Source organism: Rana temporaria, chromosome 1 (assembly GCF_905171775.1).
Source record: "Rana temporaria chromosome 1, aRanTem1.1, whole genome shotgun sequence".
In the NCBI taxonomy this organism is placed as follows: Eukaryota; Metazoa; Chordata; class Amphibia; order Anura; family Ranidae; genus Rana; species Rana temporaria.
The window spans coordinates 361,770,705-361,797,684 of NC_053489.1; the positions used below are offsets into that span (position 1 = coordinate 361,770,705).

The following is a 26,980-nucleotide window of genomic DNA, read 5'->3' on the forward strand; positions in this document are numbered from 1 at the left end:
CTCTCGCGCGAGTTTAATGCTTCCACGCATGCGTTGAATCAATTCGACGCATGCGCGGGATTTCGGTCTGCTGGTTAGACGTACTAACCAGCGGACATGTCCGCCGGACAGCTTTCCAGCGGACATGTTTCTTAGCATGCTAAGAAACATTTGTCCGCTGGAAATCTGTCGGCTAGCCTGTACACACGATCGGATCTGTCCGCTGAAACTGGTCGGCGGACCAGTTTCAGCGGACATGTCCGTTTGTGTGTACAAGGCCTCAGAGTGACAAGCAAACATACATGACAGACACATGAGAAACGCCTGTATAAAAGGTCTAAAAGCCAAGTTCCAACCAAAAATGGAACTTCCGCTTTAAGGGAAGGCATTCATATTGTGAGGGGCTTTATCTGATTCCTGAGCAGCTGTCCTGCCCATGTTCTTGTTCTTTTATCAGTATGTGTAGATTATGGGCCAGATTCAGGTAGAATCGGCTTACTCTGCGATGGCGTAACGTATTACATTTACGTTACACCGCCGCAAGTTTTACGGGCAAGTGCTTTGATTCACAAAGCACTTGCCTGTAAAGTTGCGGCGGCGTATCGTTAATCCGCCCGGCGCAAGCCCGTCTAATTCAAATGGGGCGGGGACCATTTAAATTAGGTGCGTTCCCGCGCCGAACGTACTGCGCATGCTCCGTCCCTAAAATTTCCCGACGTGCATTGCGCTAAATGACGTCGCAAGGACGTCATTGGTTTCGACGTTAACGTAAATGGCGTCCAGTGCCATTCACGAACGACTTACGCAAACGACGTGAAATTTCAAATTTCAATGCGGGAACGACGGCCATACTTAACATTGGCTGGACCACCTAGAGGGCAGGTTTAGTCTCTACGGAAACAACGTAAATTTACAGCGACGGGCAAAGCGTACGTTCGTGAATCAGCGTAACTAGTCATTTGCATATTCTACGCCGACCGCAATGGAATCGCCACCTAGCGGCCGGCCTAGAATTGCAGCCTAAGATGCGACGGTGTAAGTCACTTACACCTGTCGGATCTTAGGGAGATCTATGCGTTACCTGATTCTATGAATCGGGCGCATAGTAACGACAGTCGTATCTCAGAGATACGACGGCAAATCAGGAGATACAACGTCGTATCTCTTTCATGAATCTGGCCCCTAGTATCATCTAATATACACTACTTAAATTGCATTGTCTTTACAAACCCTTTTTGAGGGTGTGACTCTTTGCTACTATTGGTTGGAACCAATTCCTTATGTCTTGGTTTCTCTTTTTAGTTTTCAATATATGTATATCTACAATGCCATTTCTTTAGTACTATGTTATGCACGCCCTCATAGTTGTTGGTTTGCTTATTCCATCTGGATTGGGCCATATTGTGGGTAGACAATTGGAATGTTTTACATTTTATGTTTAATATTTTCATGTTGTATATGCGATAAAGATATCCACGTTTTATATATATTTTGCTTATGTGTTTGTTTTTTTCACGCATAGCTAGTATAAGCTAATTTCCTGAAGAAGTGCTTGGCGTGCAACATGTAGAGCCAAAGCAAGTCAAGACACATCTCTACATCTTGACCAGCACTCTGGAATCAACTGCTATTATAGATATTATTCTCTTTCTATGTAGTGCATAAGGTCGATGGTAGAGTTAGATTACCCTAATTATAGGCATTCCTAACAGTGTGAATTTTAAATAGTTTTATTTCATGTCTTTTTGTATTATAGATATATTTTTCTAAATATATGTACTGTAGTGCCTACAAAATCCCTATTCTATAATCCAGGCAGTGCATGAAAATGCGCAGTGCAGCAGGATGGGTGTATGCTGAAAAATATTATCCTGCAAAAATGGCTAGTAGTCAACACTAACATTTTCGCTATAGAGAAAAGATGTCCATTCCTCTATTACACTAGAAAAAAACTGAGGAGTGTCTGTTTACCAGTGTTAATAACCTCCAGTAGGCTGCAGTATAATCCAACTGTCTGAATCCTATGCCTGCTTTTACACTGATACGTTTTCTTCCGCTTTTGTGTTAAAGTGGAAGAAAAACACATGACCATGAAATCCTATGGAACTCTTCATGCTTATCAGTTGTGCTGCGTTTTGAAAAATTCTGCTTGCCACATTTTGAGGCATGCTTGGTGCAGTAAAAAAACACACCAAACACGCAACTCCCCATTAAAATGGATGGAAACCGCATCAAAAACACATCGGCGGTTGCGTTTTTGGTGTGGTTTTTGAGTTCCAAGTGTTTCTTTTCACAGGTGCAAAATCCACTGGAAACGTGGTAAAAATACGGCAAAAATGCATATGTGTTTTTACCTAATTTTTGCAATGAAGCAGTGTGAAAGTAGCCTTATAGAGAACAGAGAAAATAAGTTTTTAGGAGGGAGAAACTATAACTCATGTCAGACCAAGATTAAGCTATATGCTTTCCCAGTAAAAATGAAAAACACAGGAAATGTAGTGCAGTATTTATACATTTTTGTTGCCCTTTCTAAAACCAGTACTGAGCAGTATGTGCCAGTAAAATTATGTACCTCATAAAGTAAAGTGAAACAAGATTGCCAACACCACCGAAAAGTAGTACTATATTGTTCAAGCAAAAGTTCAAATCTGAATCACATCTTTGCATTGCAGTAATGTGCGCTAGTGCGATGCAGTGCCATTAATTTTGACCAGAATCCCAAAATGCTTGCCCAAAGCACCTGCATTGGAGCAAACTGAAACACATGGTAGTGAGTTGCCATGCATTGTGTTACAAAACAGGTGTCTTATGTTGCAAACGCTGAGGTGACAACCCATTAAGTATAAATGTGTTGGTTTAAAGCAACGTATGCTACTGCATGACATGTGCATGCATTCATGCACCACACACATGTAAATAGGCCCTGACACTTTTGGAGTAGCCAAAAGCAAATCCAGTTTTGTACAGTGTTCTGTTTCAAATGCCGTTTCTTAGACCCAGTCTGACTAGAAAGTATGGTCACCTGCTAACTTGGCACCATCCATAGGCAGCTTAATGGCTACACACGATCAGAAAATCGTACAAAAAATATCGCTTTTGAAGTGATCGTACAATACTCTGATTGTTAGTACACGACAAGCACAAAAAAAATATTGTATGATACCAGATTGTACGATTTTCATTTAATCAGTATTTGAATCAGTTTTCATCTGACACAATACTAATACCATAAAATACATTACATCACTTCCAAATTTTCCTAACGCCTTAATTTTTTTATATGAGATTAGCACGCAAAAAAAAAACGGACAATCATTCATCCATTAATCTCATTGTGTGTACCAGGCATAAGCCTTCAAAAAGACACAGGATTTGAATCCAAAGCAATTTTATTTTAATTACAGAGATGTTTTTCCAATCTTTTGAAGTACAAAAAGACAATGGCCCAGATTCAGGTACGACTTGCGCGGGAGCAAGTGTGATTTGCGCCGCGCAAGTACGGATTTGCTCCCAGGCAAATTTGCGGGTGACCCAGAAAGCAAGCTAAGCCTGAAATGTGCCATTTTTGCACGGAGGCAGTTTCTCTGCCCCGGCGCAATTAAGGGGCAATTTTGCTCAGGGAGCAACTTGCGCTCTCATGGTTTTCCCTCAGCAAATATGCAAATGAGGAACTGCCACTGATTCATAAACTTGCGCGTGTGAGGAGCATTTTGCTCCCAAAGCGCGCAAGCTGTTTGGCAGGGGCAAATTTGCACTTTATAAAAGCAGGGGCAAGTTAGCAACAGATGGCCACAGGTCAGCTGGAGAGCAACTACAGCACTCCTCACCGTGTGTAGGGACTACAAAAAAAAAAAAAACTTTGAGCATAAACTAAATATAGAAAAGCTCCTAATCTGAGCAAAAAAAAAATTTCCCCCCCCAAAAAAAATATAAGCATAATCAAAATAAATAGAAAAAGCTCATTATATGAGCAGCAAGGGATAGGTAAAAAATACAAAAAATAAAAGGAAAATACATTTTTTTTTTTTGGACATCCTTGTGCCAAGGGTGCCCCGGCTCTGGCTCCTCAGTCTGTGTGGTTGAGCCTGTGGTGGGGATGGAGCCTGGGCTGAGGATGGAGCCTGTGGTGGGGATGGAGCATGGGGTGGGGATGGAGGGGGGAGGAGCATCAACCCCTACTTCCTCACTCCTGGCAGGTGGTGCCTGCATGCCCTCCATGGCGTTGGCCAGGCGGGTGAGCACGCTGTTGGTTTGGGCCAACATCCGCAGCTGCCGGGTGGTATTGGTCCTCTGCTGCCGCCGGGTTAATCTCTCCTCCTCCCGCACAGCAGCAGTGTTGGCCTCCACCGCACCTGCCAACCTGCTCACCTCCGCTGTTAGCAAAGCGATGGCGCCCTGCTGCTCGACCACGCAGGTGACCATGGCTCCACAGTTGGCACTGACTTCCTCCAAGCTCTCAGTATCTCGTATCCCCCGGTCAGCATGCAGGGTGAGGGCCTGCTGCAGAGAGGAGGAGGAGGATGCCAGGCTGTCCGCCACCCGCCTCAAGTCTCCCACCATGTCCCCTATATGGCGGGTCTGCCGGGCCTGCTCCTCCTGCAGACCTTCACGGAGGCTGGAGGGTACACCCCTCGTTTTACATAGAGCCTTCCTTGGAGGAGAGGCTGGGGCACGAACTGAGGGAGAAGAAGGGGAGTGGGCCACACTGGAGGGAGGGACACTGGAGGGGCTTGCCCTGGAGGGGAATGACTTTATGGTCGGGGGGGGTGGTGGGGAGGTCAGGCATGGTGGGATCCTCCTGGAGGTACACAGATTCATCCAGGTTGAGGATGATGGACTATGGGCGATATCCTCCTCCACCAACATGCCCAGTATCTGCAGGGGGCCTGACTGGACCCCATGATGTTCTGGGTATGGCGTGGGTCACCCTACAGCTGACGATGGCCCAGCCTCATCATCAACATCTGTGGATGACACAAAAAAAATATGTTGCTGGAGCAACACACTTATCACAGGTTCCCTTCTACCCCCTCCCATGATACACAGCGAATATGAGAAATAAAAACTTTTTACATCTTCCCTTCTACCCCCTCATATGTTCCCTTCTACCCCCTCCCATGATACACAGCAAATATGAGAAATAAAAACTTTTTACATCTTCCCTTCTACCTCCTCATATGTTCCCTTCTACCCCCTCCCATGATACACAGCAAATATGAGAAATAAAAACTTTTTACATCTTCCCTTCTACCCCCTCATATGTTCCCTTCTACCCCCTCCCATGATACACAGCAAATATGAGAAAAAAAACTTACCAGTCCCCAAGTCCCCAACAGTGGAGTCATAGCCTGGGAGTCCCTCCACCTGCTCTAGCGCTAAACTCTGTGCGATAACCTCCTCCTCTGGATTTAATCGTAAAGAGCAGGCTGGTCCTCCTCCCGTGCCCCTGCTATGCTTTCTGATTAGGACAATTTTGTCCCTGACTCGACGACGCATGTCAGTAAATTTTTTTTGGATGTCCTCCCAGGACCTCTCCTCAATGCCCAGGGCATTTATGTCCAATGTAATAGCCTCATATATTGCCCTCCTTTGGGCTACGGTGGTATTCTTCCGCTCTGAACCAAAAAGAACGGCAGTATGGCGCGTCAGTGCCGCAAGCAGTATATCCATCTCAGCGGAGACAAAATTTGCTTTTCTTTTTTTTCTTATCAGGAGGTGCCATCTCAGAAAAAAGGGCAAAATTACCTTGCTCAGGGGGGGGGGGTGGAACAAGCAGGATGTAATTTTGCACAGGACCTGCGCAGGTCTGCCCCTATTTATTTGCTCAGTGCAAGCAGCTGGGCAGAATTTGCCCTGAAAATAGGCGCAAACCACTGCTGAGTGGAAAAAAGATCATTTGCATAGGGCACACCCACTTTCACTTGCGCTGCCTTACGCCCTGATTTTTGCCTTACAAAGGAGCAAGTTAGCAGACAAAAGGAATCCTGAATCAGGTGGCAATCTTTCCAATTTGCCCCAGCGCAGAGCAAATCAGCTGCTCTTCACATGTGCAACTAATGGGCAAATCTACCTGAATCTGGGCCAATAACTATCCTAGGCCTAAAGCCTCGTACACACGGTGTGATTGTTGGATGATTTTTGTCAAAAGATGATTTTTGTCTTGCATACTAATAGTACGCAAATTGCCGTTTGATAAACATGAATGTAGTCACATACTATGAAGCCCCATACACACTATCAGTTTTCCTGCAGGATTTTCTCCTCCGGTTTACCAAAACCATCTAATATGAGGTCAAACCTTAAAGCCTCGTACACACAATCAGATATCTGATGGAATCTAATCCGATGTGTTTTTTTGCTGATATCCGATGAAGCTGACTTTCGTCAGTCTTGCCTACCATCAGTCAAAAATCCGACCGTGACAAAACGCGGTGACGTAAAACACTACGACGTGCTGCCAAGCAGCTTCATTATTATCCCAATAAGATGAGAATTTTGACATTTCATTAATTACCACGTCACTAAAGTTAATTTTAGATTATGAACAGTAGTTTACAAGACCAAAACTTGTCCCAGTCGTTCCTTAATTCCGAGCATGCGTGTTTGTACTTTCAACTTTTGTGTGATGGATTTCTGTGAAGCCGTCAGTCGCCAAAAATTTACTAGCATATCATCCAACATTGGTTGACTGAAAAAATGGAAAACAATTGTCTAAAGGAGCATACTAACGGTAGGAATTTCGGACAACAACCATCAAATGACAATCCACTTCTGATTTTCGTACCGTGTGTACAAAGCTTTTTTTTAAGGTTTTCAGCTGGTTTTCATCAGTTTTTCATCAGCTGTTCATCCGTTTTTCATCAGTTTCTTATCAGTTTATTTACATCCACTACCAATGCAAAATGGATGAAAAAATGACCATTTGTCAGTTTACATCTTTTTAACAGAAGAAAAAAAGAACTATAATCGGTTTCAAAAAACGCCCTCCTTTGGGCCAACCACCGAAAACAAACAGTGGGTCCGAAATCTGGAACAGAGCCGTAGCAGACAGATACACCTGGAGAGTATGGACCACATCCAAGGACTGCAACGCAACCTCTTTGGGGTGCGACGGCTGATGACACAAGGATGGAAGAACATTGTCCTCATATAGATGAAAAGCCGAAACAACCTTGAGAAGAAATGAAGGCTGCAGGCGCCAACTCAGAAACCCGCCTGACTGACCTAATAGCCACCAAAAAAGCTACCAACTGAGAGAGTGTCAATAAGGGAATCTCACTAATGTCTCCAAACGATGGTTTCTGAAGTACTGAGAGGACCAAGTTCAAGACCCACGGAGGCAGCGGTGGTCGAACCAGAGGGACCATATCTCGAACCCCCTGCACAAATGTAGTCAACAGTGAATGGTACGCCAAGGGTCGTTGAAAGAAAACAGCCAAGGCTGAAATTCGCCCCTTAAGTACAATTAGGTCTTGGTCCACACTTTACTGTAAAAAACAGCAGGATCCTGGAAACCGGATATGCACATGGATGCCACCCCATCTACTACACATAGAGATGTAGGCCTTCCACGTGCGAAGATAAATCTATCGAAGATAATTTCCGTGCCCTCAGCACGGTGGCAGTGACCGAAACCGACAGGCCTCAGTCCCTTAGCACCTGGCTTTCAAAAGCCATGCCGTTAAGCCAGCGACTGTAAGCATGATGAAGTATGGGACCTTGCAACAGAAGGTTCTCTTGCATCGGCAATCGCCAAGGAACATCTGCCACCAGACGCACCAAGCCGGCGTACCAGGGACACCGAGGCCAATCTGGGACAATTAGGAACATCGGAATCCCCACGATCTCCATCCTGCGAAGCAGACAAGTGAGACGTTTTAGCGGGGGGAAGGCATTAAATAGTCAATACTGCCCCTACGGAGTCACCAATGCACCTTTCGCGTCCGCCCAGGGATCTTTGTACCTGGCCACAAACCTCAATACCTTTTGATTGAGCCGAGAAGCCAGGAGATCCATGTCTGGCGTGCCCCCTCCCAGGCAAAAGAGGTTGAACACATCCGGGTGTAGCGACCATTCTCCTCGGTCCTGCATCTGACAACTTAGGTAGTCCGCTGGGCAGTTTTTCCCCCGCCCAGAATGTATACGGTCGATAGAACTTGCACACTCCTCTCAGCCCACCGCAGGATCTGAGCGACCTCCAATGCCGTGGCCGAGCTTCTTGTTCCTCCTTGATGGCTGACATACGCCACAGCTGTGGCGTTGTTTAACTGGATCCCGACTGGACGTCCCTGCAGCCTCTGAGACCCTGTGGAGAGGCACCGCCTGATCACCCGAAGTTCCAGCACATTGATCGGCAGACGGGATTCCATCTGCGTCCAGCGACCCGGCGTCGACTGAACACCCCAGACACCCCCCCAACCGGTCAAGCAGGCGTCCATCGTGTTCACTGTCCAGTGAAAAGAAAGACACAACTTCCCGGACTGAAGAGCCGGAGATCTCAGCCACCAGATCAGGGATTCCCTGACTAGTCGTCTCACCCAGATTTGACAATCCATAAAACAATGGAGATTTGCTCCACCTTGACAGGATCTCCTTTTACAGACTCGAGTGTGGAATTGGGCACAAGGTACTGTCTTGAAGGTGGCGACCATGAGACCCAGAACTTGCATGCAAAAGCGCAGCGACGACCACCTGCGGGACGCCAACAGCTCCACCACAGCCAGAAGAGTCTGCCACTTGTCTGAGGGGAGAAAAAAAAAACTCCCTTCTGAGGGGTCCAAATCAAGCCCAGGTATTCTAAGCACCGGGTCGGTACCAACACCGACTTCTGGAGGTTCAATACCCAACTGGACACCCGAAGAGTCTGACTGGCAATCGCCACATCCTCCTCTAATACTGAGACGGATGCTGCTCTCAAATGGAGGTCATCCAGGTAGCCCACGATAGTGATTCCACGCATCCATAGTACAGTAGGTGCAGGGGCACTGGTAGCGAATACAGGTATGTCTTGGAAGAAACGCCAGTTCTGACGCCATGCTGACCCCACACACCTGACACCCATAGGGACAAAGGCAAGTTACACAAGTTCACCCTCCTAGCTGCCACAGAACCAAAGGGGCCCCCCCGAGGACTCACCACCCCGACCAGGCACGGCACAGCTGCCGCCGTCCACTCTCTCCTGCGACTGAGGTGTTCCTACACCTTTTCCTGTGTCACTCTCTCTGAGGCAATTGTGCTGTGTTTGCGCCGTTCTGAGAGCTGTTTTAACCGCTAGAGGCAAAAACCTAGTAGAGATAGTAATTGAATTCAGGGTGGTGGCGCTGCTAAGATGTGGTAATTTATGTGTCCTTGTCTTCAGTGTACCACTAAGGTTTAAAGTGTCGGGCACCTTGAGGCGATGGACTCATAAAAAAGAGCCTCCGTTAGAGTTGGTAAGGTCCCCTTATTAATGAATATTTGTGATAGTATAAACCCACTGGTGGGTTTAGAAGTGATGTGAAAGTGCTTGACCAATGGTAACCTGGAGGTATGTGTTTGGGATATTCCAACTCGCTAGACGTCCCTCCTGCACCTCCACTGAGGTGTAAAGGTGAGTGTCAATAGGTGATGCAAACAAGATTGCAAAAAGGTGATGTAAACATGAGAATAAAAAAAATTATATAATAATAGGTATAATATAGGTGAAATATCTCAATGAGATGCACTCCCCCTGAACAAACGCGTCACAATAAAATAGGGGTGCAACGGATTAAAAAACTCACGGATCGGATCGATCCTCGGATCAGGAGGCACGGATCGGATCATTTTTCGGATCAGCAATAAAGAAACATTTTCAAATGTACAGATAAAAAAGTAATCTCCTTAAAATGACCACACCGTATAAGCTTTGATCTCCATAAATGGTATTAACATTCCCTGCACTTATTGCCAAAAACGGTGGCAAATTAAATAAAAGGATATTAAAAAAAAGTTTGCCTACAAAAGATTGAAGGATAGGTGCACTATTATCTTCCAAAATCATACCATTTGTTGATCTAGTGCAAGCCTGTGGAAGAAAGCCAGGGATGTGCTTTGAATTATGTGCTTGCATTTACCTAAATGATCATGAGACGGTGCTAAGTGTTGCCAACTTACTTGCCTTTTTAGAATTAGAATGTAGTTGAGTCCCATCTTCTCCATCCAGTGTGCTTGCCAGAGCCCAGAGCACAGCGTGACATGGCTTCCCGCCTCAGCGCGCTGACTACAGAAATCAACACGCTGAGGCGGGGAAGCGTGTCACGCTGTGCTCTGGGCTCTGGCAAACACACTGGGTGGAGCAAGATGGCCGCCGCTCCGGAGCTAGGCCGAAGCCGGGGACTTTCCTAGGCTCCGGAGCGCTCCGCGGATCGCGGGGTGTGCCGATCCGAACGGGGTGACCCGTTCGGATCACGGATCGGTGACGATCCATTGCACCCCTACAATAAAGTGAAATAAAATAGAACAAAGTTCATAAGTGATTGGACAATGTGATATCCCTCACTTATCTATACAAGTGTAGTGAGCAACAGATACTGAGCAACAAGTGATACACAGATGAATTGAATATTACTGGGTGGCTGATCACAGAGGGCCCCCCTAGGCTCTCCAATAAATCCTACTATCCACAGTCCAGTATATTAACAGAAAATTGTGCAGTGCATATTAATGTAAAAAATGGATGAGCATTTGCTGGCAGCCTTAAATCCTATGGACTCTTTTTTATGAGTCCACCGCCTCAAGGTGCCCGACACTTTAAACCTTAGTGGTACACTGAAGACAAGGACATATAAATTACCACATCTTAGCAGCGCCACCACCCTGAATTCAATTACTATCTCAACCCTTACTCTCCTTCTGGGGGACCAAACAGGGGGCAGCAGCTCATCTACCCAATCCTTAGCGCCGAATTCCAGCTCTTTATAAAAACCTAGTAGAAACCACAACAAAATGGCCACTGTCCGGCGCTGTAAGGCGCGGTCTACAAGAAAATGGCAACCACAGACCACAAAAACATTGCCGCCGATGTAAACCCAAAGAAATGGTGCCGGACACCTCTAAAATTGCCACCAGCCGAGGACTGAGGCAAAAAGTACACGGAAATGCCGCAAACACCCTGGGCTCCCAAACGGAAGCCCCCCACACACATGGCAGCACACCCCACCGAGAGCGGACCCTGGCGCCGCACAGCCTCAGCCAAAAGCGGAGCCCTCTTGGCCAGTTCACAGCAAGGCCCAACCACCACAGCACATGGGGAGGGGGGAAAGGACAGGGAGAGAGGAAAGGAAGGGTAGGAACCCTCTAATCGACCTCCCTGGGAATGCCCAGCCTTGTCATCCTGCCAGAGCAGGAGGAACTGCTACTTTCCCGTCCTGCGTGAACTTGCTGGAAGCATTCCTGACAGACCCATTGCCCGCACGGTTTCGGTGTGGCTGTCGGCCCTGGCACACTGTGACACGGACATATAGCCCGGTCATATGTGTGCCCCGGAAGCATGTAGCTCACCGGCTACCCCTGGAGCAACGAGGCCTGTCGTGGCCGACCCAGCACGTAGCTAAAGGTCTGCACACGCTCGATGGCTGAAATTGGGGGGACTACAAGGATCTGATGACCAGTCTGTCACCCAGTCGGCAGTTGATAGTAGATCTCGGGAACAAAAAAGTAGAAAAATCTCTAAGACCAATGGGCCCACAGGGAGCCAGGTCCTTCTCCTATGCTAGGCAGAAAAGGGAGAGGGGTTGTACCTAGAGGGACCATCCCCTGGGCGGTACTGTACAGTTTTGATGTGTGTTTAACACTTTAACATGTTTTCTGCCTAGTCCTCTCCTAATAGAAGGCTAATACCCCACTGTCAAGATTGCTGCTGTGTCCGTCCATGAACGGAAGAAAAAGTAACCCTTTTACATCAGTACATACACCTGTCTTCAGTTCAGTTGACATCAATCATTCAATCATTAATCATCATGCAATCAATCATTATATTGTGATTTGTTGCAAGCTGGAAAATTTTAAAACAATATATATGATTCAACAATTTGCCTGGTTTTCAGTTTGATTACCCAATAATAAATCTAAAAATGCACAAATAAACGCTTTAGTATTTGAACTAAGTTATTGCATAAAATCTAGTTATAACCAAACAGTACCTGTACTAGTATAGAGGCAATTATTTAAAAGCCATTTTACAAATTACATTTATTTTTATATGAAGCAGAATATCAACAATCTTTTGTAGCTAAATAAAAAAAAAATCCTGGGTAATCTCATTTTCATAAATAAAGGGAGCAGATGGCATTTCTATCTCATACAATTTTGAGTACGATATGTTAATGAGACTGCAGAAGCAATATGAGCACAATATCCTTTGCATGCTCTCATGGTGATAAATGAACATGATTTAATGGAAGTGCTTTAATTTTATCGATTTAAGGTAGAGAACCATGCTATTGTTGCTCATGCTTTTCTCTCACTGAATACTATATATAAAGTTCTGATGCTTTTAAGGCCCCATGCACACGGGACGCCGGTGCAAACTCTGATAAACACACGTTTTTAAAGGCTAAAACCGGCGTTTAAGAACGCCTGTTTTGCTGTGAATTTCACGGCGTTTTACAGCGTTTGCGTTTATAAGCGTTTAGTTAAGAAACATCAAAGACCCTCCCTAAGCTCAAAAAACAGTATTATTTAACCATTTTGTGAGACCAGAGTAAGTAGCAGCTGAGAGAGCAGCAGTGTACCTGTATTTAGCGTGTCACTTGCCACATCACCTGCCACAAGCTGCAGATTGTCCACTTTCCACGTCATCTGCCACAAGTTGTGAATTGTCCACTTGCCACGTCACCTGGCCACGCCACCTGCCACAAGTTGTGGATTGTCCACTGGCCACGTCACCTGCCATGTTTCCTTCCACAGTTTCTCCAGCCAGACAGGTGCTCTCCCAGTCCCAGGAACACCCGGAGGCTGGTAATCGATGCCCACAAGCCAAATCTCGGCTACCGGAGCGTAGGAAAGGCCGCGGCTCGGGCCTAGCCCTGGTCCCGGCGGCCATCTTGGTACACCCAGCCTAAGCCAGCAAGCCTGGGAAGGCTCAGGCCATACAGGCACTGAAGCAACCTTCACGGGGACTACTGAGAACCCACTACTGGATGAGTAGCCCAGGGATACAGCCCGGTAAGTAAGGGACTTTTTGACACCCCTTCTTGGCCATCCTTTCTTTTTCCCCTAACATCTTTCACACTTCTCTTCCCCAGGTCACCCATCACATCCCAGCCAACACCTGCCAGGTAAGTCTACCCGGGTTACCACCTAGCAGTTGATCCAGGGTTCTCCGATCGCCTCAGGGGTCAGGAAGGAATTTTTTCCCTTGCTGCAGTAATTGGCCAGTCTCGGCTAGGGTTTTTTGCCTTCCTCTGGATCAACTGAGGGGGGCGGTTTAGGCCGGGCCATCATCCTTGCAGCAACATCACCGATCCACATCACCGTCACTGAGCGAATACCAACCGAACCTCCGGGAACATCAGCTCCCCTGATCACCATCTTCATCATCGCTGGATTAACAGGATCACTGTACCATCACATCACCATTAAGCCATCTCCCACCATGCTCATCAAGTACGCAGCGGACACCCTCCGCAGCCTAAGGAATTTGGCCTCAACACTACCAACCACCACGCAAAGAACACTACGGAAAGAAAAACTACTAAGAATCTACCGCCAACCAAACCTTAAAAATGAGAAGCCACCGCCTCAACTACAACACTTAGAATGCGCTCTGATCAATACAAGATCGGCAGTCAAGCACAGACAGGAAATCCACGACTTCATCGTCCAACACAACACAGATTGCCTCTTTATCACAGAAAGTTGGCTAACAACCGACTGTAATCCCATCCTAGCGGAATTAGTGCCCGAGAACTATCGCATCCTAACCGAGCATAGAACAGGACAAAGAGGAGGAGGCCTTGCAGTGATTTACAAATCCCACCTCGCTCTCACCAAACCAATTCTACAGAACTCACTGCCCTTTATGGAAACACTCACGACGTACACCCTGAAAACCAAAAACCTGGTGTTACTTGGGGATTTCAACCTCTGGGCTAACTCAACCCAGGATCCCATCGCTACCGCCTGCATCGACCAACTCGAAGAACTTGGTCTGCAGCAACTGATAAAGACGTCAACACATGCGTCAGGTCACATTCTGGACCTCATCTTCAAACAAAACATGAATATTAACACTCTGGACAACAGACCTTTACCTTGGACGGACCACCACGCCATCAAACTTATATTAACCATCGACACCATCCTTCAAAAACCCAGACTCCCAACAACAATACACTGGACAAGATCGCAGAAGAAACTACACTCTGAGCTCTTCAAAACCACACTAGAGACCAAAATAGAAGTACCAAATCTGAACCTCTCAACGGATCAAACACTCAACGCCTTAAACAAAGCATTACTGCAAACAGCAGACACAGTTGCTCCAAAACGCAGAGCTCTCAGCCGGAAAAACAACTCAGGCTGGTTTAACGACACTCTCACTCTACTGAAACAGGATCGCAGAAGAGCTGAAGGAGCCTGGAGGAGGTACCCATCAAAAGAAAACCACACAAAGTACAAAACCCTCACCAAGAATTACCACAAAGCAATCTTTAAAGCCAAAAAAGAACATTTCGCAAACACCATCTCAAAAGCCCTAAACCGTCCATGAGAACTTTTTAAACTAGTCGCTAAGACTATGAACCCCTCCTGCTTGGAGCCCCCTGCAAGCGAGACACAAGAATTCTGTAATGAACTATCTGACTTTTTTTATCGACAAAATCGAAAAGATTCGGGCAACAGTACAACAGAAAAAAACATCAACCCCACTCAGATACAGCAAGAAGAAGCAATCAACATAAATAGTTCACGATCGACAAATTTCGAGCTGGTCCCAATTACCATCGACACCACAAAAAATATCATCGGAAGCCTCCGAGACAACACATCACCAAATGACATCTAGCTAGATTCAGGTACAATGGTGCAAACTTGCGGCGGCGTAGCTTAGCGTGTTTAGGCTACGCCGCCGTAAGTCAGCTAGGCAAGTACATGATTCACAATGTACTTGCCTGCTATCTTACGGCGGCGTAGCCTAAAGCGGGCGGGCGTAAGGGCGCCTAATTCAAATGTGTTTGAGGGGGGCGTGTTTTATGTGAATGAGGCTTAACCTCGCGTTTTTTACGTTTTTTCTCATTGCGCATGCGCCGGGCGCCTACATTTCCCAGTGTGCATTGCGGCTAAGTACGCCGCACGGGCCTATTGATTTAGACGTGGACGTAAATCCCCATTCACGGACGACTTACGCAAACGACGTAAAAAATTTGAATTTCGACGCGGGAACGGCGGCCATACTTGACATTACTATTCCAATAGAGCCTAGCTCTAACTTTACGCGGCCTATCTCTTACGTAAACGGCGTAAAAGTACTGCGTCAGCCGGGCGTACGTTCGTGAATCGGCGTATCTCCTCATTTTCATATTCTACGCCGACCGCAATGGAAGCGCTACCTAGCGGCCATCCAAAATATTGCAATCTAAGATAGGACGGCGCAAGCCGTCGTATCTTAGATATGTTTAAGCGTATCTCTGTTTGAGCATACGCTTAAACATAAGTCGGCGTAGATTCTGAGTTAGGTCGGCTTATCTACTGATAAGTCGGCCTAACTCTTACTGAATCTACCTAATCATTCCTACAAAACTCTTGAAAGAATGCACTGACATCTTGGCACCCACCATAACGCACATCATAAACCAATCGTTCAGGGAAGGGAGTGTTCCGAGCACCCTCAAGCAAGGCATAATAAAACCCCTCCTAAAGAAACCCAACCTAGACCCTAAAGACCCAAACCATCGCAGACCGGTAACAAGCCTGAACACCATCTCCAAGATCATGGAGTAAGCAGTAGTACAACAGCTTCAGCCCCATCTGGACGACCACAAACTCCTAGATCCCCTACAATCAGGTTTTCGCCCAGGCCACGGCACAGAAACAACTCTCCTCAAGATATGGGATGACGCTCTCAAAGCAGCAGATGACGGAGAATCCTGTCTCCTAGTGCTGCTGGACCTTAGTGCAGCCTTCGACACGGTAGACCACAACATATTGCTCACGCGACTCAAAGAAGTAGCAGGAGTCTCTGACTCGGCCCTACCGTGGTTTGCATCTTTAATAGAAAATCACACTCAGACTGTGAAACTTGGAGGTTTTACATCAGAAACACAGACCATTACATGTGGAGTTCCTCAAGGATCACCCCTCTCACCTGTACTCTTCAACATCTATATCCGCCTGCTCCTCAAAATCATCAGCAAACAGGACCTGCGCTACCACTCCTATGCGGACGACACGCAGCTTTATCTTTGAATCACCAATAAAAAAGACCAATTTCATGAACTAGGAAAGTGCCTTACACTGATCGACAATTGGATGACTGAAAGCTCCCTCAAACTCAACGGATCCAAAACAGAACTACTCACCCTTCACGCAAATAGGAAATCCATTTCCAGGACTACATGGACACCACCCACCATCCTCGGACAAACCATCGCGTCAAGCAATAAAGTCAAAAGTCTCGGAGTCATCTTTGACGCAGACATGGCGATGGATGCACAAATAGGATCAGTCGTCAGCGGTTCTCATCATCTGCTCTGCATGCTACGTAGACTCATCCCATTCATCCCCGAAGAGGACACAGCAGTAGTGGTTGGAACAATCATCAACTCACGACTCGACAACGCAAATTCCCTCTACTTAGGACTACCGAAATACCAGATTTCACGCCTACAAGTCGTCCAGTACACGGCAGCCAGACTGGTAACTGATAAAAAGCCGCGGGAACCAATCTCCCCGGCCTTGAGGTCCTTCCACTGGCTGCCCGTACAGGACCAGGTGACATTCAAGACTCTCTGCCTCACCCACAAATGTACACAGGGTAAAGCTCCTCAATACTTAAGCGAGAAGATAAAACCCTACGTCACCAAGCGCATGCTCCGGTCAACCAACCAAAACCTTCTTCAAATGTTGGATAGCCATGCTCTCAAATTGTCCGCCCAACAAATGTGTTCTGTCAGATTATCCGATCGTGTGTACACAAATCCGTCGGATTAAAATCGAAAGTACAAACATGCATGCTCCGAACCAATGCTAACCATCAGACAACATTAGCAGAAGTTGCCAAAGGGGTGGCGCTAAAGAGCTGAAAAACAACGTAGTTTCCTGTATGTTGGCTGAAAAAGTTCTGCCATCTGTATGCTAAACAAGTTCAAGGCCAATGCCAAGGCCAAAAATCCACGGATTTGTCCGATCGTGTGTACGAAGCTTTACTTTTAGCTGCATTACCAACATTTTTCACACTGAACTTCCTATCACAAACATTTCCATTTCTACTTATAGTCTATGCAGTTTCCTATCCATTTATTATCACTCATTTAGAAAAGTTTCCGTCGGATATCCCGAGGGGAAAGCCAAGAACCTGCTCGGTCAGTCTTTCCCTTACACATGGCCGGTTTTCCCGACAGGAAAACTGCGATGGAGCTGTGGCCGGGAATCCCGGCCATGTGTATTCTCCATCGCAGTTTTTCCCATAGGAAAACTGCCAAAAAACGCTGGGCAAAAGTCCGCTGGTTTTCCCGGCGGGAAAAAAGAGAACTGTTTTTTTTTTTGTCCGCCGGTTTTTGGACAGTTTTCCCGTCAGAAAAACTGCAAGGAGCGTACACACGGCCGGGATTCCCGGCCAAAAGCTCTCCTTCCCGTCGGGAAAACTGATTGTGTGTACGAGGCATTAGAGTCTTTTCTCCAGTTATGGATACTGCGCAGAGTATCTGTTCTCATTCTGTATATATGGAAATGTACCATTGTACTTCAGTAATCCTAAAGTCTTGCTGTAATCCTCAATATCTATTGTTATTATGGATGTGGACATTTCACCTTTGTTCTGCATGCTGAGTGTAATATTCAGCGTCTGTTATTCTCAACTCTCTTGTTCTGTATTCCAGGTGTAATCATTTCAGCTAAACAATGACACAACTTTTTTTCAACGATAAAGAACAATGGAGCTTCTCTTTAAATGTACCTGCTATACAGTACAAGCACATCCAAAACAATAGATTTTTCCAATCTCAAAGTAGACCTACAGTTGTGGCCAAAAGTTTTGAGAATGACACAAATATTAGTTTTCACAAAGTTTGCTGCTAAACTGCTTTTAGATCTTTGTTTCAGTTGTTTCTGTGATGTAGTGAAATATAATTACACGCACTTCATACGTTTCAGAGGCTTTTATCGACAATTACATGACATTTATGCAAAGAGTCATGCCGCGTACACACCATCACTTTATGTGATGAAAAAAAACAAACATTTTTTGTGAAGTAAAAAACAACGTTTTTGAAACTTCAATTTCCAAAAACGACGTTGCCTACACGCCACTGTTTTTTCACAATGCTCTAGCAAAGCGAGGTTACGTTCAGCACTTTTTTCCATTGAAGCTCGCTTCATAACTAGCTTCTGGGCATGCGCGGGTTTAAAAACGTCGTTTTACGTTGTTTTTGCTACACACAGTGATTTTTTGTGAAACAAAAAATTAAGTTTTGAAAAACGACACAAAAAATTGAAGCATGCTTCAATTTTTTTTTGTCGTTTTTCACAATACACAAAAACAACGTTTTCCCCGACACACGGTCATTTAAATTGACGTTTTTAAAAACGTCGTTTTTTTTAATCACATAAAGTGATGGTGTGTACACGGCATTAGTATTTGCAGTGTTGGTCCTTCTTTTTCAGGACCTCTGCAATTCGACTGGGCATGCTCTCAATCAACTTCTGGGACAATTCCTGACTGATAGCAACCCATTCTTTCATAATCACTTCTTGGAGTTTGTCAGAATTAGTGTGTTTTTGTTTGTCCACCCGCCTCTTGAGGATTGACCACAAGTTCTCAATGGGATTAAGATCTGGGGAGTTTCCAGGCCATGGACCCAAAATGTCAACGTTTTGGTCCCCGAGCCACTTAGTTATCACTTTTCCCTTATGGCACGGTGCTCCATTGTGCTGGAAAATGCATTGTTCTTTACCAAACTGTTGTTGGATTGTTTTTTTTTTTAAAGGTAAATTTTTATTTTGAAATTTTTGTACATACAAAACAGACAGTACAACAAACACACATCCTAGGCGAACATCGCCCGGTACATCATTTTACAAAACTTTGGTAGTTGGTACACATTGAGCATTTTCATAAAAACGCACAGAGAAAGGTGGGTTGTTGGATTGTTGGGAGAAGTTGCTGTTGGAGGGTGTTTTGGTACCATTCTTTATTCATGGCTGTGTTTTTGGGCAAAATTGTGAGTGAGCCCACTCCCTTGGATGAAAAGCAACCCCACACATGAATGGTCTCAGGATGCTTTACTGTTGGCATGACACAGGACTGATGGTAGCGCTCACCTTTTCTTCTCCGGACAAGCCTTTTTCCTGATGCCCCAAACAATCGGAAAGAGGCTTCATCGGAGAATATGACTTTGCCCCAGTCCTCAGCAGTCCATTCACCATATTTTCTGCAGAAGATCAATCTGTCCCTGATGTTTTTTTTTTTGGAGAGAAGTGGCTTCTTTGCTGCCCTTCTTGACACCAGGCCATCTTCCAAAAGTCTTCGCCTCACTGTGCGTGCAGATGCGCTCACACCTGCCTGCTGCCATTCCTAAACAAGCTCTGCACTGGTGGCACTCCGATCCCGCAGCTGAATCCTCTTTAGGAGACGGTGCTGGCGCTTGCTGGACTTTCTTGGGCACCCTGAAGCCTTCTTCACAAATGCAGTGGATTTTTTTTATGGGATTAAGTTAATTGTCATGGCAAAGAGGAACTTTGCAATTAATTGCAATTCGTCTCATCACTCTTCATAACATTCTGGAGTATATGCAATTTCCCATCTCAAAAACTGAGGCAGCAGACTTTGTGAAAATTAGTATTTGTGTCATTCTCAAAACTTTTGGCCATGGCTGTACACTGCATACGGAGTGGTGACATCTGCAGCAAGCTCACTTATTGCCATGGAACAAGGCACAACTGTTCCTCATCCTAAGAAGCAGTGGTCAGTGTCTGAGAAACCAACTGCCAGGTCTTTGCCATGTTTCATGGGGAGATAAGCCTGGACCTATGACAATACAAGTTTTCAGAGTTAGTAAATGCATAGGGCCTTCTGGAGGGACCAGGAATCATTTTAATCAGGAAGGTTGCTGGTACGGACTAAAAACTTTTAAGCCCTGCTAGACTAACTATATTATATTTAAATTAGGGTTGCACCGATACCAGTATCGGTATCGATAGTAGGCATTTGCATGGGTATCGGTACTCATGAAAATGCACTGATACCTTTTTGGCTCGGTTCTTTCAGCTGTCAGTGGGATTTCCCTCACTAACAGCTGAAATGTAAACAAAAGAATGCCAGCAATTATTAGTTGTTAAAGTGGAGTTCCACTTTTTTTCTCTGTTTATTACAAAAAGTGTAGCTGTTGACTTTTAATACACACACACTCACCTGTCCTATGGTCCAGCGATGCGATCGCCTGAAGCCTCAGTTCTCTCCCCACCTCGCCCCAGCACTGGCATCACTAGTGTGGGCACCCGGCTGTGACAGCTTGCGGCTTCACAGCCGGGTGCGCACTGTGAATGCACGAGTCGTGCTGTGCGTTCTGAATGGCCGAGCAATCTTCCGCGACCTGTGACATGTCCTAGAAGATTGCAGGGAGGGAGGTGGAGAGGAGTCATCATCTAGGTGGCACGGGCGGAAGTAGGAGCTGGATTTATTTAATATGTATTGTCATAGTGTCTCCGAGGGTTAGTTCTTCCACAGCCTGCTCTAAAGAGCTGACTGTGGAAGACTGATGCTGCTTGAGATCCGTCTGGTAGTGAAAAGCTTCTTGAGGATGCAGAGAAGTATTTGCAGAGTGGGGATATGTCTGCCAGCGAAGGGCCTCTGTGCGATGCACAGAACGATCGTCTGAGGGGGATGTGTTCACTCTGCAAAGACACTGTCGGTTAGGGGATGTACGCTCGTGTGTCTCTGTGTGCCTGATCAACACATGGCGGGACCGTAGCGCGCACCTGCAGATAATCTCCCATCCACAGGAAAAGTAGTATAATCCGGGTATGCGTTGTTCAGAGAATAAGGATTCACGCCAATGGTAAAAATGTGAGCCTTTGAATTGTTATGGTCAGGGACAGGGTTTATGATTTCAAGCCATGCGGCTTCCTGTTTACTGGAGAGCATGGCTTTCAGGTACGGGGGGCGGGAAATCGTACACACTGCCCCTGCTCAGACACGCCCATAAGACTCCCCTAGTCATTGTTCATTGGTTGTTGTATAACCCCTCCTTTTTGAAGGAATGCCTGTGCTTGATTGGTCCATTGTGAAACCATCAAGCTCTATTGTTATATAAATAAAGATTACTCCCAGGATCAGGGCAGTTGGTCGAGCGGCGGATGTAAGCATGTAAGCATGGTGGTCATGTCTGTTTACTTGGGGATATGCAGGAAACAGAGTGATATTAAGATGCATTATACCTCATGCTCACGTACGTTCTCTGACGCCAAACCCAGGTGACTCAATTATTCCCCTCCTCCTAGGTCGGGTAACCCTCTCGCGGACAGCCCCTCTCCGTGCCAACTTCTATACAATGCCTTCTCAGACCGTCTCTTTCAATGACCCAATAACATGAAAATAGTATCTTGGAATGTAAAGGGCCTTAGATCCCCCAATAAGAGGATGAAAATCTTGCGCCACCTCAAAAGACTTAAAACTGACATAGCACTCCTACAGGAAACCCACCTGTCCACTTCCGACTTTCACCGCATGCAAAGACTGTGGGTAGGCACAGTCCTGGGCTCTGATGCAGTTGCCCGTAAGGCAGGAGTTCTCCTGCTAATCCATAAAAATCTACCATGTACGGTTCTAGCTGTAAAAACTGACGCAGATGGCCGACTTCTAACTGCTCATGTGCAAATAGGAACGAAGGAACTAATGATCTCCAATGTATATGCCCCCAATAGCCCCGGAAAGACTTTCTACAATACTTTGACCACTTGGCTGCTTCAAAACCCCCACCTCCCCCATCTGGTAGGGGGCGACTTCAACGACGTCATTCACCAGATAGATGACAGATCAACCCCTAAACACACAGGGACCCGAACTGTTTCTCTCACACCTTCCCTTTTTGCGTCCACCATGGACTCCCTTCACCTTCGTGACCTGTGGCGCCTACAACATCCTGCAGATAGGGAATTCACTTTCTATTCCAACCCCCACTCCGTTTTTACTCGCATTGACTATTTCTTCGGCTCTGACAATCTCATCCCTCTGATGTCCAACACTGATGTATTAGACATAGCCATATCAGACCACGCCCCGATCCTTCTGACTATGGACAACCTCGACCTGCCCCCCCACCCCCGGATCTGGCGCTTCCCCTCATACCTCTACAACCTAACCGACTTCCAGCAATCCATGGAGAAGGCTTGGTTAGAATATTCCTCAGCCAATGCCTCCCACTCCGACAATCCAAACCTCTTCTGGGACGCCGGCAAGGCTTTCCTCAGAGGTCAGATCATCTCCTATGCCTCCTCTTTTAAACGTCAAGATGCATTATACCAAAAGGCTGAGAAGGGCGCATAAAGCGCAGGAGACAAGTATTACACGTAGCATAAAGTGGAATTTTCATGACACCTCCCCCAAAAAATTACATGCTGTCAACAAGGAGCATGCCTGGGCAGCGAGGAAGAGGCCGCTTAGCTCAGCGGTCCTGCCTTCCTGAGGTGTTCAGCGGCAAACACAGCAACTATAGAGGAGTGGATTATGGCATCTACCGCCCAGGATCCTCTTTCACCTGGGTGACATGTCCGTAAGTCCTCCAAGCCTCCCCAGAGGCTTACCAACTACTATCTCTCGGCCAGCCAGCGGGACAGGCAAGATGGAGCTGGCTGCATTCCTGGAGATGCAGCCCGCCTTCTCAGGACACTGGTGAGTTCTCTACCCCCGCCACACAAAGTCCAGCCAAATCTAGGCAGAGGAGGAAAGAGGGCACACAATCAGCTAGCTATGAAGCTTCAGGCTGATACTGGAGGAGACCCGCAGAGAACACAGCACAGCACAGCCTACCTAATAATTCATTCTCTGCTGCCGACAGCTTTATCTCAGAGCACACCATGAAAAATTTGCTGCTCTCTCTAAGGTTCTCTGTTCAAAATTGTGCGTACCAACAATCTAATCCCCCTCTGTGCATTTCCCCCTGCCCTCACTGTCCCTCAAATCTGCCCTCATTTATCCCCCTGCCCCCCCCCACTCTGCCTTCACTTTTCCCCCCTTCTCCCCCCTCACCCCCCCACACACTTTTCCTCCTACCCCCCCCCCACTCTGCCCTCACTTTCCCCCCTGACCCCCACTCTGCCCTCACATTTCCCCCTCCTCCCCCCAATCTGCCCTGACTTTTCCCCTACTCCTCCCCTCTGACATCACTAATCCCCCCCCAAACCACCCCTCTACCTACTCTTCCTGGGCGATGGGTATCGGTAATTGCCATCGGCAAGTAGTTAAAAAAGTATCAGTACTCGTACTCGGTGTTAAAAAATGGTATCGGTGCATCCCTAGTTTGAATTTAAACCAATCATATTATTCATTAAGGTAAAAGTAATTTTATGTCCACTCGCAGACGTTGGTTTTGGTCTATATCATAATCCTAATTAGAGAGAATCAAGTTCTGTACAAGTAAATCAGACAGGGAAAGTAAAGTGGGTAGCTACACTTTAGATTAGATACACTTTAGATCCCCCATTTTTCATTTAAAGTAAATATAACCAAGGGTGGAAGAAAGTAAAAATAGTCAAGAAGTAAAAATAGATGCTTTCTCCATTGCTGACGTTGGCTTTATGTACAGTTGGAGGCATATGATATTTGTGAGCCAGGGGGTGGAGATGGGGAAATTGTATATTTTTATATTATTGTTGGCTCATATTGTGGCTCACTAATGAATTCTAAGCCTCCAAATATTGGTTAAGGGGCCATACAAGGACAAAGTCTGCTTACTAGCTCCAAGGGAATGTGAGATTGTAAACTGACCAAGTCCTTGAGGGGTCATATTGTTGCTTACAAAGGCAGTTGGCTTGGGGGTTGTCTATTCCTTACACACAAGTCTAAATACTACAGTTATCACTTGGAACATTTAGTCTCACTCAGAACTGCCATGAGGCATGTGTCTGAACCTTGTCAACGGCCACACAGCATATGCAGATGAAAGTCCGTGATAAAACAGCATCTTTAGTTACATATTATTGTCATATTTTCTTTATCTTTATCTGTCAATACTTTTAATAAGTGTAATACTTCTAAATATTTGTGTGATATCTCTTTGCACATATCGAATACAACCCCAAAAACGCAATCTATTAAGTGATTGTGAATCGTGATACAACAGGGGCTTTGACTGATCTGTAAAATAACGTACAGGTGGGTTACAAAGCAGTAAAAAACACTATCATAGTGCAGGGATGTTTTGGGTGTCGGGCAAGACGTTTTTTTTTTACATTTAGCCTTGCTACGGGCAAACAGCAGGGTTTAGAACTGGTTAGCTCTCTTGTAAAAGCAATCCGAGCAGCTAACTAGGCACTGGATCACTTTTACAATCAGCAGGAGGGGACATCACCCTGCTCCCGACGCCTTCCATGGGCTGTCCCGTCCCCCCAGGACACCCGACCAACCAGCCGGAATTTCTGCCGGCTGATCATAAAGGCAGAACCACGCTGTCCACCTCCAAGATATAGGAAACAGGAAGTGATGAGCATACTACATCACTTCTGGTTTCCTCTGAACCATTTTTAAAAATGGAAATCATTTGATCATACTGATCTTGGTGTGATCAAATGCTTTTGAGGGCAGAGGAGGGATCTGGGGTCTTATTGAAAAAAATTAAAGTGACAGTGTAAAAATATTTACCCCATCCCCCCATACTTGTGCGCAAACAAATGCGTCAGTCCCGCATGCAAACATCGATTGTCCCACACATGAGGTATCACCACAAACTTTAGATCATGGGCAGTAATTCTAGCAGCAGACCTCTGTGTAAATCTAAAGTGGTAACCTGTAAAGGCTTTTAAAGCGTCACCTATAATTAGTAAAACCTACGTCGTTTGTTGAGTGCTCAATTTTAAAGCATGACATGTTTGGTATCTATTTACTCCGCACAACATTATCTTTCATACTTTACTAAAAAAATGCATTATATATTGTATTCTTTTGCATTAACATTTTAAAAACTGTATTTTTCCAAAAAAACAAATGCGCTTGAAAAACTGCTGCGCAATTACTGTGTGACATAGAAAAATTGCAACACCCACCAGATTATTGTCTAGGGCCTCTGCTTTTAAAAAAAATCTTAGCTTTAGAACAAGCATTGAAAGATGTGTTTAAATTTGTCATTAGAAAGAACTATGCCATCCCTCTAGGCTTTACAGTAGAAAATATGTAATAATGAATGAATAAAAAATATTGAAATATCTATTTAAAATAAACAATGCCATTCTCTTGTCTTTGGCAATGCTTTGTGATTATATACTCACACACTTGAATCCCATGACTAGAAATGCCTCTTTCAAAAACATTTTTGTGACCTGTCATGTTGCTAATGCATATCAGAAAAAAAATACCTCAAGTTTTTCATGTCTAAAGGTAATCAAAACATTTGTGACCAGATAAAGTTCTGGTATGTGCCAGTTTACTCAACAATACCATTTAACTGCTTTGCAAATAAGCAAAGAAAATTATAAAAAATGCAGGTAAAAAAAAAGATTTCATTTAGGCCTCATGTACACTGCTGCTGGTAAACGGACGTTTAGGAGCAGTTGGGCAATTTTTCCGCTGCCTCTCAACTCCCCTCTCTGTTATCTTATCAGTACATGTACACATGTTTATAGTCGTTTCTAGGCAGTCGAGTTTAGAAGCATTTTTTGAAACGCAAAAAATGGGTTCAGGACAGATGTTTAGAGGCATTTGAAACGCCAAATGCCAGTAACAGCCTTTTTACAAACATTTTTAATTAAATTTAAAAAAAAGCGGCATGTAAACGTGGCTAAACGGCCGTTTTTAGATGCCGATTTCTAGCTGTTAAAGGGGTTGTAAAGGAAAAAAATGTTTTCCCTAAATAGCTTCCTTTACCTTAGTGAAGTCCTCCTTCGCTTACCTCATCCTTCAATTTTGCTTTTAACCCCCTGACGGTAAACACGAGCGTGACTCGGGGTTGGTTTTTCATGTTAGGATCGGCAAACCCGAGTCACGCTCGGGCTGGACGGGCTTACCTTTCGCTGGATCCACAGGCTTGGTTTACTCACCTTGTCCCTGGATCCAGCGATGCCACCCGCTGTGTGAGCGAGCGGGACCTCCTCGCTCGATTCACAGTGTCTGTGTGCCGCCGATCTCCGTTCCCTGCGACGTTACGACGCACGGGGACGGAGAACGGCGCCAAATTCAAAAAAGTAAACAAACACATTACATACAGTATACTGTAATCTTATAGATTACAGTACTGTATGTAAAAAAAACACACACCCCTTGTCCCTAGTGGTCTGCCCAGTGTCCTACATGTACTTGTATATAATAAAAAATGTCATTTCTGCCTAAAAACTGTAGATTGTCCAAAAGTGTCCCTTTATGTCAAAAATGGTTTTAGATCAGCTAGAAAACAGCGATAATAAATTATAATCACTTGCAGAAATGTGCGATAGCGATTTGCGGGGAAATTCGTCATAAAAAAAATAAAATAATGACAGCGACAATTCTGCAACTGCAAATTTCAGTGATTTTGAGTTGATTACATTATTGAATAATTTTTATTATAATTATATTATTATTTGTTATAATTATTTATAATTATTTATTATATTATAATTTATAATTTTGTTTTAAAAA

General features: G+C 45.4%; 1 protein-coding gene across 2 annotated transcripts in view; it reads right to left on the bottom strand.

Moving 5' to 3' along the window:
- C2CD4C (C2 calcium dependent domain containing 4C) overlaps nt 1–26,980 on the bottom strand; it is an 85,846-nt gene that overhangs the window by 38,206 nt on the left and 20,660 nt on the right. The window lies entirely within an intron of this gene.